Below are 20,746 nucleotides of genomic sequence, written 5' to 3'. Positions count from 1 at the left end.
GTTGACTGGGGTGGTGGTCACCTGGGTATACACAATTGTCAAAAGCCATCTGTACTGGGATGAATAGTGTCCCCCCCAAAATTCATGTCCACTGGAATCTTAGAATGTGACCTTATTTGGAAATAGGGGCTTTGCAGATTTAATTCGTTAAATTAGAGTGAGGTCATACCAGATTACGGGAGGCCCTAATCCAATGATTGGCGTCCTTATAAGAAGAGAAAATAGAGACACACAGGGAGAATACAACGTGACGATCGAGAGAGAGATCAGAATGACATGTCCACAAGCCAAGGAATTGTGAGCAACCACCAGAAGCGGCAATGAAAGGTCAAAGAAATCAGGGCCCTGTTGACACCTTCATTTTGGATTTCTAGCCTCCAGGCCTGTGAGAGAACACATTTCTGTTCTTTTAAGCCACCAAATTTGTGGTACTTTGTTACAGTAGCCCTAGGAAACTAACAAACCATCAAACAGAATGTTTAAGGTCTGTGCCTTTTATTTTAAGTAATTATACTACAATTTTAAAAATTGCAAACAGCTCATTGGAAACAGCAAGTTGGTGATGAGGCCTCCTTTGGCTTCTGCTTCACCAAATTAGACAGAACACCGGAAGGAGAGCCAGGCAATGCCGTTCAGAATCCATTTAGTGGGAGAACCGGGCACTGCCCAGGGATCCCCTCCCTCCCCATGGCTCCCTTCACACTCAACCACCCTCCACATCTGTTCCCTCTGCCCACAGCAAAATGCCTCTTTTACCCCCTCAGACACAAATACTATGGGGACTACAGGCAGCACTACCTAAGAAAGCCACCTTGCAGACGCCCCATTCAAAAATGAATCAACCCACTTCTGAGGGAGGTCCAAGCCTTAGAATTAAAGGCTGCAGAAAAGCCTGATTAGGGGCCAAGAGCCTTAACCCAGCTCTTCAGTAACTCACAAATTTATTATCTGAAATATCAACCTTAAGGAATCTTCCATTCCTTTGCTTTCTGCAGCCCAGACACTTACAAAAGGGGAATTTTTATTTCATTATTTTGCTTCATCTTAGAAGCCCCTGACCCTGAGAACTTGCCAGTCACCTGTCTAACCACACTGGCAGATATCTGCATGAGGATTGGCATCAGCAGAGGTCAGGAAGGTCACTGAATGCAAAGACCACCTGGCCCAATCCACACTGGATACTCTAATCCCCATTCCGGATCCCCCACATTTATGGCCCAAGGAACTTGCCAGGCATGAACTCACCGAATCCTCACAACAAGGCTAGAGGTAGGACCATTATTATCTTTAATTTTCAATGAGGGCACTGAGGACCAGAGAGGTGATATAACTTGTCTGAGGTCACACAGCAGTACACAGAGGAGGGATTTGAGCCCAGACAAATTGGCCTGGAAGTCTTAACCACTGGCTGCACTGCCAAGTGGATGCCTCTTCTTTGGATTGGGCACTGGATTCCCCAGTGACTGAGAACCCAAAGGTTTGTTACATATCCAGACTCCTTCAACTTTTTTCCCTTCTTGAGAAACAATAGAGCAGTGAGTCCCAAAGTCTACTGGGACATCCTCCAAAGCATTATATAAACAAAAACTGAGTGTGACAGGATTAAGGTTGTTTAATTTTGTTTTTTGGGTTTTGGAATGTTTTATTTTGTTTTGAGATGAAAGTTAACCAAACGACAACACAGCTAAATTGAAAAAAAGGCTAAGATCATAAACATGCATTTTTTCCCAACTGGATGGAAAACCCCAGTTGTCGGGGTTTTTTTGTTTTTCTTTTGGCTGCACCACATGGCCTGTGGGACCTAGTTTCCTGGCCAGGGATTGAACCCAGACCCACGGCAGTGAAAGCACAGAGTCCTAACCACTGGACCACCAGGGGATTCCCAAAACCCCAGTTTCTGTTGTCCATTACAGCAGGAAGGAGTTTGGAGCTGGGTTTGCTAAAAAAGAATCAAACCAAAACCAATCAAAAAAAAAAAAAGAAAAAGAAAAAAACAAACAAAAAAAGAATCAAACCGATGGTTCCTTACTTTAGGAAAGGACACTTCAGCCCATATGTACTGACTCTGTACATGTCCCTAGATCCTCTCCAGAGGAGTCCACAGTAGCTGTTGGCTCAGTCAAAGAACCGTCTCCAGTAGGGTGGCACAGCACATTAAAAAACCAAAGGGAGGGAATTCCCTAGCAGTCCAGTGGTTAGGACTTGGTACTTTCACTTCGGTGGCCTGGGTTCAATCCCTAGTCAGGGAAGTAATATCCTGCAAGCCACATGGCGTGGCCAAAAAAGAAAGAAAGAAAAGACCAAGGGGAATTTACTCCAGGAGTACAGGGATGGTTCAATATTAAGAAACTTCTTTTTTTTTTTTTTTCTTGGCTGTACTGCACGGCTCACAGGATCTTAGTTCCCTGACCAGGGACTGAACCCAGGCCACGGCCATGAAAGCCCAGAATCTTAACCACTAGTCCACCAGGGAACTGCCAGAAACTTCTAAATATAGTATAACATAATGACAGATCCCAGGAAATCCATAAATGTTGAATAAGCATTTGACAAAATTTGACAAAAAACACACTTTCCTGATAAAAAAATCCCAAAGTAGGAATCAATGGATAATTCCTTAATAAGATAAAATGTATAAGTCTCAGTCAAAAGCCAGCATTTTGCTTAACTAGAAAACACCAAACACCAGACGCATTCCCACTAAAGTCAGATATAACACACATGTGCACACTATCACTGTACAGGAGGTACTAGTCAGTGCAATTAGATAAGCTAAAGAAATGAGAGATAAAATAATTGGATGAGGGAATATAATGTACAGCACGGTGACTATAGTTAACAATACTGTATTGTATATTTGAAAGTTACTAAAGGAGCAAATCTTAAAAGTTCTCATCATAAGAAAAAATCATAACTACTTGTGGTGACGAATGTTAACCAAACTTATTGTGGTAATCATTTCACACATATACATATATGGAATCATTATTTTGTACACCCAAAACTAATACAATGTTATATGTCAATTATATCTCAGTTAAAAACACAAAAAGTAAAGAATTGCATAGGAGGAATTGGAATTGGAAACATATTTGTATTTATAGATGAAATGATTATAAGCCTAGAACAGCTAAAAGAATTAATTAAGAAACTACTACAAACAACAGCCAGTTAGAAAAGACTCCATAAAAAACATACAATATCTAGGGATAAACCTATCAAAAAATGTGCAAGATCCATACCAAAACACTGCGAACAATACTAAAGGGAGCCTGTGCTCCGCAACAGGAGAGGCCACAACAGTGAGAGGCCCACATACCACAAAAAAACAACAACAAAAAACAATACTAAAGGACACAGAAGATTTAAACAAATGGAAAGATATACCATGTTCCTGGATAGGAACATCCAACATCATCAATATGTCCATTCTCTGAAGTTAATGTATAAGTTTGAAGCAATCCCAGTACATTTCACGAAAGAGAATATTTAAATAGCCAACAAATACATATTTTAAAGTGCTTAACCTCATTAGTCATTACAGAAGTGAAAATTAAAACCACAATTAATTACCACTACACACACACCAGAGTAAGTAAAATCCAAATGACCAACAAAACCAATTGTTGCAGGAACTAGGAATAACTGGAATTCTCAGATACCACTGGAAGGAGGGTAAATGGTTACATATCTATTTGGAACACAGTTTGGCAGTATTTTCTGAAGTCAAACATATGCATATCCCATGTATAAGTTCTCTCGTAAGTAAATATCCAGCAGAAATGTATATATAGGGGCATCAAAAGCCATGTGTTACAATGTTCATGGCAGCATTATTCATGATAGCCAAAAACTGGGAACAACTTAATTGTCCATCAGCAGGAGGACAGACTTAAAAAACCTCACAAATATAATGTTGAGCAAAAGAAGCCAAATACAAAAGAATCCATTTATATAAAGTTTTAAAAAAACATCAAAACTAATCTATGACATAAGAAATGAGGATGATAATTACCTTTTGGAAGAGGGCGATGTAGTAATAACTGCTTGGGGACCGGAGGGGGGCTTCTCCATGGTGGTACTGCTCCAGTTCCAGATCTGGGTAATAGTTCACTTTACTATATGATAATTTATCAAGCCGTATACTTACAAATTGTTCCCTTTCCTGTATGTGTGTTACACTTCAGTTTTTATTAAAGCAATTCCAGTAAAAACACCAACATGTGTGTGTGTAATTATATACCAGATTTCAAAGTTCAAATAGAAAAACAAATAAGCAAGAGTAGCCTGAAAGAGATCTAAAAATAAGGGGCAGCCCTTCAATATACCAAAAGATTTTTTTTTTTTTTTTTTTTTTTCTTTTTGCGGTATGTGGGCCTCTCACTGCTGTGGCCTCTCCCATTGCGGAGCACAGGCTCCGGACGCGCAGGCCCAGCGGCCATGGCTCACGGGCCCAGCCGCTCCGCGGCATGTGGGATCCTCCCAGACCGGGGCACGAACCCGCGTCCCCTGCATCGGCAGGCGGACTCTCAACCACTGCGCCACCAGGGAGGCCCCAAAAGATATTTTTAAATATTGTAAACTGTAGCAAGCAAAACTGTGAACATAAATGAACATGAATAAACAGAGAAACCAATGGAAAAGAGTAGCAAGTTCTGAAACAGACCCACATATGTATGAGAAAAAAAGCTTATGATAAACAGCTTATGATAAAAGTAGCTTTTCAATTCAGCAGAGAAAAGATAGCCATCTGAAAAAAAAAAAAAAAAAGTTGGATCTATACCTTACAGCATGCCTCAGGATAAATTCCAAATGGATCAAAATTTGGATGTAAAATCATAGAAGGAAATAAATAACATGTTATCTTGAAGTGGGGCAGACCTTTGTACCTATGATTCAACATTCAGAAGCCGTAAAAGAAATGAATGATAAATTTGACGGCAAAAAATAAAAACACATGCAAACAAAACCAACCAACCATCAACAAAATAAAAGAGAAACACTAAATTAGACACGACTTTTAACAAAGGCGAAAGGCCAACCTTCCCTAATAGATAATCAGTTCCTAGAAATAAAGAAAAAGGCAACTATACAATTTTTTTTAAGATTTTTTTTGATGTGGACTATTTCCAAAGTCTTTATTGAATTTGTTACAATATTGCCTCTGTTTTATGTTTTGGTTCTTTGGCCTCCAGGCATGTGGGATCTTACCTCCCCGACCAGGGATAGAACCCGCACCCCCTGCATTGGAAGGTGAAGTCTTCCCTGGACTGCCAGGGAAGTCCCTACAATCCAATTTTTAAAATAAGCAGAATACTAATAGTAAGAGAGTCATAGAAAAAGAAATAGAAATGCTCTGTAAACACATATTCTAAGTTTAAAACTTTCATTACAAATTTAAATGAAGACTCAATTGAGTCACTGTTTTTCACCTACCAGATTGGTAAAAATCCAATGATGTGACACTTTAACGAGCTGACAAAGAGGTGAGAAAACAAAAACTTCTCATCCAAAGCTGGTGGAGGTGCAAACTGGTACTAACTTAAGGAGGGCAAATTGGCAATATCGCTTGAAATTACAAATACAGATACCTAGCAATCTCATTTCTGGGAATTTATCCTGCACACATAATAAGCACTGGCAAAATGCCACCTATACAAGCAATGTCTGTGATAACAGAATGGAAACAACGGCTATCACACAATAGAACTGTGTAATATATTCAGTGAAACAAGCAAGGCACAGAACAGCACCGTGTATTCTAGTTTGTAACTTGTGTCGGCAGAGGTGACAAAGCATTAAATATATGTGATATATGCTATTATATATAGTTAATATATGTGATATAGAACACATATATATATATATTTGTATATGCTTATATTTGTATAAAGAGACGCTGTATTAGAATAATTCACACTAAAGTGTGAGAGAGTGGCAGCTCAGAACCTCTTAGAGATGGTGCATCCTTAAAAGAAGATGCTTGTAACCCAAGAAAATGTGTAATTTGATGGACTTTTTGTCAGGATGATAAAGTGAATTGGAAAAATGCATATACTGCAAGTTCAGAGATTTTGGGGGTAATGAGGGTAGCCATATATCAGGAGATTCCACAGCTTTGCCAAGGATCAGCTTTAATTAGGTTAAATCCAATAAACTAAAAACAGTTACCTGGTGGGGAACTTCCCTGGTCATCCAGTGGGTAAGACTCTGCGTTCCCTATGCAGGGGGCCTGTGTTCGATCCCTGGTCGGGGACCTAGATCCTGCATGCGTGCTGCAACTAAGAAGTCCGCATGCTACAACAAAAGATCCCTCATAGGGCTTCCCTGGTGGCGCAGTGGTTGAGAGTCCGCCTGCCGATGCAGGGGACACGGGTTCGTGTCCCGGTCCGGGAAGATCCCACATGCCACGGACTGGCTGGGCCCGTGAGCCATGGCTGCTGAGCCTGCGGGTCTGGAGCCTGTGCTCTGCAACGGGAGAGGCCACAAGAGTGAGAAGCCCGCGTACCGCAAAAAAAAAAAAAAAGATCCCTCACAGTGCAATGAACAGCCCATGTGCCACAACTAAGACCCGGAGCAGCCACAATAAATTAATTAATTAAAAAAAACAAAAACAGTTAACCTGAGGAGGAAGGTACTGGGTGGTTATGGAACAAGAGTGAAAGAAAAACTTTGACTACAGTCCTTTACTATATGATGTTTAAACCATGTGAACATATTATCTAATCAAAACAAGAAACTGTAAAAGAAGAGCTGCAGTTCATGAGCTCCTAAGCCTTGATCAAGACCCACAAAATCTATCCCAGCTCATGTTCCAAGAGCCTCTGTCATTTATCAACAGGTAATCTTAAATATTTATGAGGACTTTTATTACCCTGTAACAGCTGACTTTGCCAGAAACATCTTACATCAATAATGCTATGCAAGACATTGTGAGATAGGAAGATCTTGGGCAACTCACTTAACCTCCCTTAAACTTCAGTTTTCTCTTTGGCAAAGCAAGATAAAGACAAAAGAACATCCCAGAATTGCTGTGGAGTGCAATGTGAGCGTTTCCAGAACCGCAAAGCAGCACCGAACAGCTGCTCTACAGCCAAACCTCTGCTAGAATAAATGTTACTTGACTGAGGGTGCTTCTCAAAGGTCAGCGTGCTTAAGAATCACCTGGAGAGGCTGTTAAAACACAGGCTTTTAGGGCCGACCCTCAGAGATGTGATTCAGTAGGTCTGGAGCTCAGGAACTTACATTTCTAACAAGCTTGGGTGATAATGATGCAGCTGGTTTAAGGACTACATTTGAGTGGTCTTGTCCAGAGCAGGGCTCCTCAAACTGTGATATGTATACGAATGGCTTGGGAATCTTGTTAAAATACAGATTCATAAGGTCTGGGGTGGAACTCAGGACTCTGAATTTCTAACAAGCTCCCAGGTGTTGTAGATGCTCCTGGTCTGCAGACTATACTTTGAGGACCAAGGTTCTGGAATATCCAGCTCCATTTGTTTAGATGAGGAAGCTGTGCCAGGCAAAAAGTAAATGACTTGCCCAAGGCCACTTGGACGGTAAGGTGAAACACCGTCCAGGTGAAACCCCATCCAGGGAGGCTGCCATTCCTCAGGAGTGCCTTCCCTGCCGTGCCCAGACCTATATCACAAACCTGCCTGAGCCAGCAAGTGATACCAGCCCTTTAGAAAATGGTATGGAAATTTACTAAATCATACACAGTCCTCTGTGCTTCTGAGAAATCAGTCACTTACCGGGAGCTTAGCTCAAATCACCAGTCTGTTCTTTACAAAAATGCACCTTTGGCCAAATTATTTCTTTAGCTGAGTCACTGTCCCCTCCAGTGACTCGCACCTCTGACAGGCACTGCTGTTGAAACCTGAGGAAGACACCGGCACTTCTCAACGTATCTGACTGCGGGGAGAAGAGGGTGAGGAGAAGCAGAAATGGGGGTGGGGAAGCTGATCCTTGAGAAAGCTGAGGAATTTCCTGATATATGGCTCCCTCATGCCCTCAAAACCCTACAGAATTGCACTGTATGCATTCTCCCAACTCACTTTACCACCCTGACAAAAAGTCCATTGAATTACAGATTCATTGGGGTTAACAAGCATCTTCTTTTCAGGATGCATTGTCTCTGAGCTGCCAATCTTTCACACTTTAGTGTGAACTACTCTAATACAGGAGAAAGGGGGTGGAATTCTGGACATAAAGTCTCTGGAGCAATTCATGCACAGGGGGTCTTACCTGAGATGAAGCTTCATCTGGGAGCACAGCTGCCGGTAAACCACAGCTGCGGCATGGGCTCTGCACCACGTTCACCAGCAGACCTCACCCCATACCCCTGATGCCTTCTGGCTGTTGGGTAGTTCCTGGGCCTGGCCCTGCCACTAACCTGTTACATGATTGAGTAAATCACACAGTTTTAGGGACTTTCAGAGCTGGAAGTTTCTAAACCTAGAACCTCAGTTTCTAATCCAAAAAACACATGGTCTCTAATGGCCTGTCTAAGCTTGGCTTCCCCAGAAGCAGAGCCTGAGACGGGGTTCGCTTTTATATGAGTTATTGAGGGAGAGCTCGCCGGAGAAAACTTTCAGGTGAAGGAGTGAGGGGAGAGGATAGGGAAGGGCAGGTCTTGGGGTGCTAAAGCATTTTTAAATAACACCAGAGGACTTCCCTGGTGGCACAGTGGTTAAGAATCCGCCTGCCAATGCATGGGACACAGGTTCGAGCCCTGGTCGCAGAAGATCTCACATGCCGCGGAGCAACTAAGCCTGTGCGCCACAACCAGTGAGCCTGCGCTCTAGACCCGCGAGCCACAACTACTGAAAGTCTGCGTGCCACAACTATTGAAGCCTGCACGCCTAGAGCCCATGTTCCGCAACAAGAGCAGCCACCACAATGAGAAGCCTGCGCACTGCAACGAAGAGTAGCCCCCGCTCACCACAACTAGAGAAGGCCTGCGCACAGCAACGAAGACCCAACGCAACCAAAAATAAATAAATTTATTAAAAATAAATAACTAAATAAATAACAGCAGAGTCCTCCCACCCTAGGGCAAGGCGGCTGGGTTTTCATACCCGTGACTAGTCAGTGGCCTCCCCCGCCCCAGGGTGTGTGACCCCACCAAGTAACTCTGGCAAGGTGGCTTAGAGAATGACATGGGGTCTGCTGTTCGTGACAGCCAGGAAGTAGGTACAACAGTGGCTAAAGGGGACCTGGTGGGCATCAATACTTCCTTCCAGTTCTGAGAGTCCCTCAAATATGTTTCCAAATAAGAGGCCCCCCAAATCACAAAAGACAGAAGGTGAGAAAAGAATACAAGCATTTTTTTCATTTTCAGAAGAATCCTGGAATCTGCACTTAGAATAAGTCCTCACTGTTCCCCCTGACTTCCCCCACACACTGCAAGGTGACCCCTCCCCCAACTCCACCCACTGTCCAAGCAGACACTGACCTCCAGCTACACATCAAACCGACTCCTCCTTAAGGACGATGTCTGTTTTCTCTGCCTAGAACGTCCCACCCCAGATTTCTGCCCAGCTGCCTCTTTCTTGTCAACTCAAACATCACCTGCATAGAGAGGCTTCTCTGACCTGCCCAGGTCATTCCCTGTCACACTCCCTGTGGCACTTCTGCATTTATCTTGGCTGTGTTCACTTGTATGTTATCTTGTAAGAATGGCCTCCAGAGCCTCGTTCTGACCTCATCACTGTGTCCCCAGAGCCTATGCACACAGAAGACAGTAACATCTGATGAACAATATCTGAGTGAATGAGTAGGACATTTGGGCCAGATGCTGAAATGCCAACAGAGAAGGAGAACTAGGTCAGCTAAACCCTCAGCCCAGGAAGCTGGAGGAAAAGCCCCGCCCAAGGCCAGGATGGGGAAGGACAGAATCCACCAAGAGTTTCTTTGGCTACATGATTCCCTTCTCCTCTCCCAGCTCCCTCTCTCAACTACCCTTCAACGTAGGACCAGAGTTAGCATCAACCCTGGGGAGATCTTTCACCTTTTAGAAAGGCACAAACCCCTCAAAACGACCAAGGGCGTCTGGATTCCAATTCTAGCTCTAGCTCTGAGCCTCCCCTTCCCCGCTGGTACCTGGGTGGGACGCAAGGATCATGCCAGCCTGGCAGGGTTGCTGAGAGCACCGGCCCGTGGCACAGTGGCACCGCAAACGCACATCACTGCACACTTAAACCAGGGCAGGGTACATTCCTGCCCCTGGCTGCTTCTGTGGCTCCTCCAGCTCCAGAAGAGTCTCCACCGCAGCCGCACCAGCTCTGGGCACCTGAGATGCCCCACATGTTACCCAGCATTTCCCACATGCCAGGCACTGTGCCAGGCGCTCGCTCATCTGCCTGGTGACACCGAATTATCATCAGTACCCACACCTCTTGGTATCATTATCTCCATTTTACAAGTGAGGAGACTAAGGCTGAGAGATTCAGCCACTGGCGGAAAGACACGGCTAGTGAGTGGGGGGCATCGGCTTCGAACATAGTCCATCGGCCACTTTTATCTAGTTTATTTAAGTGGTTTGGCACCATGGGTTCACTGAAGAGAGCAGTCCTGGAAGGAAGGATCATTACCTTCATTGCACACAGAAGGGAACTGCCGGCACGCGTGTGGCCTGGTGGGCGGTCTCTGCTGCACTCAGGAACCCTTCGTGGGGCGCGCAGACTGGCCGCAGCTTGCGGCCTCCTGGGTCAGTGTGTGTGTGCTCTGGCTGCCCAGCCACCACCAGCTCCGTTTCGCAGATGCAGAGAACGAGGCTCCAGGAGATGCAAGGGCTGAGCGTTGAGACCCTGCAAGAGAGCCTGAGATCAGGGACCGCCTCACCCCAAGAGCACACAGGCTGTGGGGAGCTGCCGCTGGGTCCCAGGTTGGCCTCTGGCTCAGCTGGGGTGGCTCACCTGAGGCGGCAGACGCAGGCAGCTGGGTCCGGCAGTACGTGCTGGCCCCGCCCTTGCCCTCTGTCCCCTCCCGCCTTCTCCCCGGATGACTGGGCACTAAACCCAGTTTACTTGGAGGACAGTGCCCGGGATGCTCTGGAGGAACGTGGATGCCCACGTCCTATTCTAATCTCACATGCAGTACCAAGAATGAAGGGTTAGTTTCACATTTGAAAATGGAGCATTGTGAATCCCCCATGTTAGCAAACTAAAAAAGAAAAACTTATGATCACCTCAGCAGATGTAGTAGATTTTGTCCCTTTGACAAAAATCCAACATCCACTCTCAAGGAAACTCTCAGCAAATTATGAATAGAAGGGAATTTCCTCAACCTGAAAAAGGGCATCTATGAGAAACTTACATGGTGAACGACTGAATGTTCTCCCCTTAAAACTGGGAACAAGATGAGCTAATAAACGAGCTCAGCAAGGTTGCAGGACACAAGATCAACATAAAAAAAAAATCTACGGAATTTCTCGGGCTTCCCTGGTGGCACCGTGGTTAAGAATCCGCCTGCCAATGCAAGGGGCGCGGGTTCGAGGCCTGGTCCGGAAATATCCCACATGCCGCGGAGCAAATAAGCCGGTGCGCCACAACTACTGAGACTGCGCTCTAGAGCCCGCACGTCACGACTACGGAAGCCCGGAAGCCCGCGCACCTAGAGCCCGTGCTCCGCAACAGGAGAAGCCACCACAATGGAAGCCGGCGCACCGCAACGAAGAGTAGCCCCGGCTCCCCGCAACTAGAGAAAGCCCGCGTGCAGCAACGAAGACCCAACGTAGCTAAAAATAAATAAATAAATAAATATTCCTTTAAAAATAGTTCTGGAAATAGGGATAATGGTTACACAACATTGTAAATGTGCTTAACGTCACTGAATTGTACACTTAAAAATGTTTAAAATGGTATGTTATGTATATTTTACCACAGTAAAAAAAAAAAGTAAAAGTAACTAAAAAAATATTGCATGTAAGTGGACATGTGCATTTGAGGGGAAAGAGGAGAGTTCTCTGCTTTTCTCAGCCTAAGGGGTGTCTGGAACAGCCCTCCTCCCATAGGACCGACAACCTTCCTCTCTCACAGGACAAGACTCTCATGAACCTTTGCTCCATGGAGCCAGGATCAGCAGGGGGTCAGGCTCTCACCTCTGCAGCCCACCCTTTCCGCCACACGATGACTGACCTGACTGACCAGCCTCAATCCCTTTGCTCCTGCTGTTCCCTGAGCAGAATGCTCTTCCCCCTTCCCCTGCCAGCCTAATTCTCCCTCCTCCCCACTTCCCCTCCCCCACACCCAGACCCTCCCAGACCCTCTCACATGCTGCCCCTGACCCACATAAGGTGGCCAGTCCCCTGCTTGCTCCAGCTGCCCCCTCTCCAAGGGGGCTGTCCCTCTGTACTCCCCCCCCATGCCCCCTCCCCACCCTCTTCCTTTGACCTGATCACAGTGTCCTGAGCATCTATTCACTGTCTCAGCTCTGGCTGGGAGGTCCTCAGAGTCTCAGACTTCTCCTAATTCTCTCTGTCTCCTGACTTTTCAATTCTGGTTTAGGGACAGCATAGCCAATCAACTGCCAGGACTCGGGCTGCGCCAGTCCCTTCTTTACCAATTCAGGAATGTCCCTAGTGGAGAACAATGGAGAAAATAGAAATCTCGGTGAACAGAGCAGCTTTGTTTCTCATTTTTTGGCTCACAGAGGATGGACTGTGAGGACTTGGGCAGGCTGAAAACAGTGCTGAGAAGCCTGGCTTTGGCTCCTCCTTCCTGATTTGGGACCTAGTAGAGCAAATTGGTTGTTTCTCTAGGTCTCACTTTACCCACCTGAAAAATGGAGCTTGAGAAACTCCTCTTCAAGCTGAGTTGAGAGGGAGGAGCGGTGGAGGGGAAATGGGGATGTTTGCTGAGGTCCCCGCTGTGGGGAGCGTCTTGGTCACACAAGGCCCAACTTCCCGCAAATGTTTGGCCTCACACTTGTTGAGTTTGGGTTCAAGCCCTGCTCTAACAAGGCTGCTGGCAGGGACACAGGCCCTGGCACACAGGCTCTGTTCTGGCTCATCATCAAACTTGCTCTGTTACACCTTCCAAGAGCTGTTTTATAACAGCTACTGCAATTGTAATTAAACAGGCATCAGTAGTTTCGCATCCATCCCCGCCCCCATCCCCACCGGAACATAAGCCCCACTGAATTTCTAGCTTAGTGCCTATCATGAGGCGAATTCAATCACCGTGTTAACTAATTAATGCAGGGAGGCCCGCAGTGGAGGCCTGGTCTGTCTTTTCTAACATGCATATATCACAGCTAAAGGGGAATCAGACGCAGTCCCCTGTCCCCAAGCCACTTGGAACGGGGAGGTCTGGGGCCAGGGGAGAGTTGCCAGCCTCCACTCTCATCACACACACCAGTCTGACCCAGGACCCTCCCTGGTTCCACCACAATCCCTACTCTTGCCCATGCCACCTGTATGAGAACGTGAAACTTGTTAAATGAGTCAGAGTTAAAGTCTGTTCTACATGCATTTGTGACCCGAGCCTCTCCCGTGTGCCAGGGGTTGGCACACAAGACAAAAAGCTACAAGCCTAGCCTGGAGCAGCTGACACTGGTGGGGAGGCCTGGTCACAGAGCAGGTGGGTGAGAGAGAGGGAGGCACAGAGAGGATGGGAGGCTGGGAAGGGGCGGGCCTTCAAAACCTTTCTAACACATGATGAGGAGCCACTCAAGGTCCCTCACAAGGGGACCCAGCCTGAGTAAGGAGGGTTCCTCAAGAACTTCCGGAAATGTCTGTTACCAGAGTCAGTGGCCCATAGACTGGGAGTCGGGTCCATCTCTCAACAGGGAGCACAGCAGTGTGCAGCCTCGGGTTCTATCAGCAACCCCCCCATTCTCCCCCTACCCTCCCCCCACCTTTCCCACAGTGGGCCTCAAACCCAGACACAGGAGTGAACCTAGGAAGAGACAAGGAGGAATCCAGCCTTTAGAGGGAGCATGGCCCTTGATTTCAGACTGCTACCGTCCAAAACTGTAGGAGATAAAACGTCAGGTGCACATTACGTGCCCCAACTTTACCTCACGTGTCTGGCTTTACGTCAGTTGCCAACACCTGTCCTTCCACACCTTTCTCCTTGCTCACACCAACACATGAGCCCATATACATAGGGAGGAGGTATGCTTGTTTGTATGAATAAAATGGAATCGCCAGAGCCATATAACTTGCTTTCTCCCCCACTTCACAGTGGGCATATCTGCAAGTCAGTATTCTAATTTTTTTATCCTGTGGATACAAACACACAATCAGTTTTCCTACTCCATAAACAGGATCAGAGCAGAGAGGCTGAAGGTTGAGTATTGTAGATATTTTCATTTGCACCAAAATCTTTTTTTCCTTCTTCTCTTCCTTCACCTGCAGCCCTGATGGGAAGCCTTCACCACCTTCTTCATGCTCATGTACCTATACAGAAATACACTGAATACAAGTGTGGGGTTTGGGGTCGTTTGGCTTTATTTGAAGTTTCTTTGCAAAAAGGGGATCATAATAGTACCTGTCTCTATTTCTTACTTTTCTCACTCAATAGTAAAATTCTTCAGGAAAATCCCTCCAAATCTTTTTTTTTTTTTTTGCTTTTTTTTCTTTTTGGCTGTGCCACGTGTCTTTCAGCATCTTAGTTCCCTGACCTGGGCCCCTGGCAGTGAAAACACGGAGCCCTAACCACTGGATCACCAGGGAATTGCCCCTCCAAACCTTTTAATGGCTGCATAATATTCCCTGACTGAGGGACTTTTACTTTGTTTCCAGTTCTGGTGGTGGTGGTGTGGTGTTTGTTTGACAGTAAACATCCAGGGACATTTATCTTTTTTTTTTTTCTTTGCAGCAAAGAGAGGGTTTATTTGCAAGGCAGCCCAGCGAGGATTCAGGAGAACAAACCTCAAGTCCACGAAGGCAAGGGGCTTAGGGTATTGATGGGATAACAAATAACAAAGCAGGGCAGTCTGAGGCACAGGAGAGCGTGGGGAAAGCTGATTGGAGAAAGGTGCACGGTTCTGCGCAGGCCTAAGCTCTGCATGTTCAAGAGGTCACTGAGGGGACATTGCACATGCCCAGCTGGAGGGTGGGTGGTCCTAGCCAGTCCTTAACCAACTCAGCTTGATCTAGACGCAGCTGACTCCAAGTTCCTAGAAAACAACTCGGGCAAACATCTTATTGTTAAGGCTACATGCCCCTTGGAGGCCCTGCAAATCTTAAAATAACCTTGATTAGTGAAGGCAGGTGAAATGGATTTAACCATGGTTTCAGGGCCTTTACAGAGGTAAGTTAAAATGAGGTGGTAAGGGTGAGCCCTAACCCAGTATGACTAATATCCTTCTGAAAAGGAGAAATTGGACACAGAGGCAGATGCAGAGGAAAGACTTTATGAAGAGAAATGGGAAAAAGAAGAAGAACTACAAGCCAAGGAGAGAGGCCTGGAACAGATCCAGCCCTTAGAAGATGCCAACCCTGCCAACACCTTGATTTTGTTTTTTTGTTTTTGCTGTTTTTTAATTTTTATTGGAGTGTAGTGGACTTACAATGTTGTGTTAGTTTCAGATGTACAGAAAAGTGAATCAGTTATACATATATATATCCATTCTTTTTCAGATTCTTTTCCCATATAGGTCATTACAGAATATTGAGTAGAGTTCCCTGTGCTACACAGTAGGTCCGTATTAGTTATCTATTTTATATATAGTAGTGTGTATATGTTAATCCCAATCTTCTAATTTATCACTTCCCCCCACATTTCCCCTTTGGTAACCATAAGTTTGATTCTCTTGCTTTCTTTCTTGATCTTGCAGCTGACTCCCTCATGGTGGCTGGCTTCCTCATGCATTTCTAATTTGGACTGTTCAAGTTTGACAGGCATCCTGTGGGCAGCCTGAGCAGGCTGGGTTGAAGGTTTTGCTTTTGCTTCTTCCAGATGTTCCAAGGAGTACCAGGTAGGAGTAGTTTTGGGGGTTTTTTGTTTTTGTTTTTTGTGTGTGTGTTTTTTAAATTGTGGTAAAATATACATAACATAAAATATACTATCTCAGCCATTTTTAAGTATGCAGTTCAGGAGTGCTAAATATTTTCATCTTGTTGTACAGTCAATCACCAGGACTCTTCATGTTGCAAAACGGAAACTCTATATTCATTAAACAACTCCCTATATACCCCTCCCCTCAGGTCCTGGCAACCATTCTACTTTCTTTCTCTATGAATTTTCCAGCCAGGAGTAGCTTTTATGATCACTTCCTGGCCTAGAGACTCTAGGATCACATGAGCAGTGTAAATTTGATCCCAAATCCAAAAGAGGGCAGATGTGTGATTATACATTTCTCAGAGGAGGTCTTCCCCTTCTCAAACCAGACCCAGGCCAGGTTAGAAAATCTTCCTTCTCTGCCTCTTCCAGAGGTTGAATTTTTTCTGGCCTAACTTCACTTAAAAGAATCTTAAACCCTTAAGGGTCCCAGCTGTATGTGGGGGTCTCATTTCTACCTCCCTGCTTCATGTGGGCTCAAAACTTTGGCTCTAGTCCCTATGGCTACTCAAATCTACTTCCCTGGATATCCGGACCAGTGAAGGGCACTCAGGGAAGGTAAAGCAGCCTCACTCCCTCCCAACTTCCTTTACTGTCTTGTCCAGGGCTATCCTTATTCCCATGCAGCTCAGCTATGCATAAAAAAATTTGCTGATTGTTTTATATCCTAAGTTTCTGGATGTTTTTGTAGAGTTTCCCTGAAAAACTATCAAATCTTCCATTCTGTTGAAAAGGAACCTCACTTACATTTCTTTTTCTTTGTACTGGTTTTTAGCCATAACCTTCCATGGAATTTTGCCTTATTTTTCCAATGAAACTAGAGCTCTGGTGTTCACCCAGCACAGCCCCCAGTGGACACACAGGAGGTGCTCAGTGAAAACTAGTAGAATGACGGAAAAAGAGCGAGAGCTCCCAGTCATGGCTGGGGATGGCCACGGAGGTGGTGTTGCCTCTGCTTCAGGGATGTTTGGGGCCCATAAAACCTGGGTTGACAATGTAGGTAGTGTCCATGAGAAGCTGGGGCTACCTGAGCTTGAATAAAAGGACTAAAGGAACAATGACGATCGTCATCATCATCATAATAATAGCTAATGTTAATCACTTTATGTCATTTAATCCCCCACCACCACACACACACATCAATACCAGAATTAGAAATTCTAGCCCTCATATTTTATTTATTTAATTTTTATTTTTATTTTAATTCTTTTGGCCGTGCCATGTGGCTTGCAGGATCTTAGTTCCCTGACCTGCCCCCTCGGCAGTGAAAGCACGGAGTCCTAACCACTGGACCACCAGGGAATTCCCTCACCCTCATTTTAAAGATGAGGAAAGCAAAGCTCAGAAAGGTCTACAAGTTGCCAAAAATCACACAGCTAGCAAATGGGACAGCAAGCATTAAATCTAAATATGTCTGACCCCAAAGCCCTTGCTGATAACTCTACATTAGAGGGCAGTCGGAAGGCAAAAGGAGACCACATTCCCCCACCCAGCAGCTTTATGCAGCTGGAAGAGCCTGACTGTGAGGCCAAGGAAGGCCCAGCATATGGGATGGAGCCCAAAAGATTCTGGAGTTGGAGGGGTAACCTGAGCACCCTGCAACTTCAGAGTCAGGACCCAGAGGTTACCTCTGTGAATCAGCCTCTGAAGTAGCATATGCACAGAGGACAGGAATATGGAAGGAAGGAATAGCTGAATCAATTCAGAATGATTCAGGAAGCTTCTGGGCCCAATAGGGTACCCTCCCGTCCTTTTCTAGAATTCCCCACTACTCCCAGCATCCCTCATCTCCCCAAGCATCCTCCACTTTTCCCAGCATTCTCTCCTCACCCCGTGTCCCTTCATCTTTCCCAGAATTTCCTCATTTCTCCCAAATGCTTTTTCCCATGTCCAATCCAGAAACAGCTATCAACAGATTCTCTCATCAACCAGTAACACCTTATTTCATCAAGTCTAATGCACAATGGATTATAAAATGCACCAATATTTTACATGACACTGAGAAAGAGGAGGAAAAATCTATCAGTTAAATTGCGATTTGTCATTGATCCTGATTTCAGAGATGTTAAAACATGGGGAGTGGGGGAAACGTGTGAATCAGTGGAATATGGTAACACTAAGAGCCCTATTGTGCATTTGGTGCCTTGTCTGAGAGTTACAGAATGTTTCCATATACAGTGCCTCGCTATTAATGGCTAGTAAGCAGGCAGTATGCCCAGAACCATCTTAGACTCTCAGGGATTCAGTTTTCTCCCTTATGGAAATCACAGGCTAGTTGGCGGTCTTGGAGGCAGGCTGAGAGAACATATACAGAATGGTTCAAGGCTAGTCTTTATGGACGATAAATGTAATAAGTGTTTGAAGCAGGGATGGATCAAAGTTGGCCAAAGTGATCAAAGTGGGCTTCATGGCAAGGAGAAGGAGACTTAAACTAGAGGATGAAGGATGGAAAATGGGGACAAGAGAAGACACTGAGGGGGGAGAAGTGGGGAGAAAGTGAACAAAGCGTGGAGATGAGGCCCACATGGCAAATGCTCGGGACAGCAGAGAAGGTCCTTTGTCTTGGAGCCGAGAAGCGGCATCAGGGTGTCATGGGAGTCTACTTTGGTCAGGCAGGCCAACACAGGACTACAGAAGGCCTTGAAAGCCAAGCAGCTCTTGAGTGTCAGGTAGCAGGGAGCCAGTACAGGTTGTGAGCAGGGGAATGACCTGGTGAACACACTCACTCAGGGAACACTGATGTGCAAGATGAGCTGGAGGCCGAAGCTGAAGGCCGAAGCTGGAGGCCAGGACAACAACCATTCCTCCAAGCCCTGCAGTGAAAGAAGGTGACCTCTAAAGAGTCTCTACTGGATGTTCATGTGCCTGGCAGGGCCTGGGGGACAGTTCTTCTAGGCGGTTTGAGCCATGCCTAGATGGAAAGGAGTCCTAGACCCTTTACAGAATTGTCCCTTCAGGGCCGGAGCCACCCAGGCATTTGCCTGGTATATTCCCAGGAGGTACAGCTATATGAAGAATCATCCTCTACTCAGTAAAATTGGTAACAAACACCTAACAGATGCAGGGGCTCAAGAACACATTGCTTACATTTGTACAGAGTGTAAATCACCATATAAGTAAATCCTTTCTGCCTCTAGGAATTAAAGAGATGTATTTGGTAAGAGACACATATGTCTGATACATGCTCACTGATAAAATACTCCAATTTTTCTGGATTGGTCCTACCTGGCAATTTGTAACAAGAACCATAAAACTAGTTAAAACCTGTGAGGGGGTAACTCCACTTTAAGAGGTGGATGCCTAGGAAATAATTAGAAATGGCCCAAAGCAGTGCCACTTGGGAAGGTGGGAGCCAGAGAACCACCCAAGAACCTAAGAGAGAGGAAAAGGCTCAGATCATCCAGGAGGGTCAACATCAGGCACTACCTGAGCTGCCTGAGTGAGGCACTTAACAAATGTGTCAAGTTGGGGAGAAGGACCCCAACTGTGTGTGCTGCTACCCTGGGTGCTGGGACCCTCTGGAGGCAATGCAGTGTTATTTGGCTTCAGAGCTCCCGCTTCCTCGTCTATAAAATGGGAACGAAATGTGCGGTTATTGGCCCTCAGCCTGGTCAGTGGTGAACTGTTATTACTACATGTATGACACATACAGATAAGAACAGCTCCACCCTCATTGCAAATGAACACAGATAATTTTAGCTGGGCTGGGGGATGGGTAGAGGGTGGCATATATCTGGCTGCAGGGCGTCCCTTGGCTCCAGTGTCTGAGGCAGACGTGGGAAATGGGATGCCAGAGAGCCCAGTGCCATGTCTAAGAGTGTCACCTCCAGCCTGGGAGGGAGACCCAGGCAGGAAAGCCAACTTGGCCCACATGTGCCACTCAGACACCTTGATCCCAGTAGCTGCCTGCCTCTCCCCGGCTCTTCATCATAACCTCTCATGACCACAGTTCCCTCTGCACCTCTGGGGATACCTGATCACTCCCCTGGCAGGGTTACTCACAGTATAGATAAATCCCTTTCCTCCTGAGGTCAGCCAAACAAGGTTAGACTCGACCCTAGAAGAATGTGTCTAAGAAGAAACCAAGAAACTAAGGAATTAAAATGTAGCCATCTGGGAATAAGAGGGCTTCCAAGTCATTAATCTGATATGAATCTGGCTCCAGACCAGGCTGGCAGCCTCCTTTAGCTGCCTCCTCACCTCCTCCTCATCTCCACCCATTTGCCTTAACAAGAAGCCCTCCCTTCAAGAACCTGCTTCTTCTGGCCTTGAGCAGCCTTGCCCCTAGCTCTTGGCAGGACCAGCCTCTCTGCTTGAGCTCTTGGAGAATTTGGTTGGCCCCAGAGAGTCCTCCTTCAATCCTGAGCCCTTCCCACAGGGATAATACCTGCTGGGCAGAGTTCTTGTGAGGACTGGAGATCTAGTTGGTGATGCCAACTGCAACAAATGTAAGCTCCATGAGAGCAGGACTTCCTTTTGTTCTCTGCCCAATCTCCTGTGACTGGCCCATTGTAAATGCTCATGGATGTCTGTCAAATGAATAATAAATATAAATATGAGCTTGAGTATATATTTCAATCTCTAGAAGGACCCACAGAACCTACTATCAGTGATCGTATTTGGACAGATGAAAACAGAGTCCTAAGGAATGGGATACGGAGAGGAAGCTACTTTTCACTGTAAACCAACCTTATCTTTTGACTTTTTTCTTTTTTTTTCCCAGCTGCGCCGTGCGT

The 20,746-nt window shown here is 45.7% G+C and overlaps 1 protein-coding gene across 1 annotated transcript in view; it reads right to left on the bottom strand.

Moving 5' to 3' along the window:
• The window catches only part of IL34 (interleukin 34), a 66,929-nt gene that overhangs the window by 29,627 nt on the left and 16,556 nt on the right, over positions 1-20,746 (bottom strand). The window contains exon 2 of the mRNA XM_081217382.1: positions 10,596-10,811. The gene's annotated coding sequence lies outside the window, so the exon portion shown is untranslated. The remainder of the gene's footprint in view (positions 1-10,595; positions 10,812-20,746) is intronic.

The sequence above is a fragment of the Mesoplodon bidens genome (genome assembly GCF_964165515.1).
Source record: "Mesoplodon bidens genome assembly, chromosome: 18".
Classification (NCBI taxonomy): domain Eukaryota; kingdom Metazoa; phylum Chordata; class Mammalia; order Artiodactyla; family Ziphiidae; genus Mesoplodon; species Mesoplodon bidens.
Note: the sequence above shows the minus strand (reverse complement) of the source record. Positions and strands in the feature narration are given on the sequence as shown.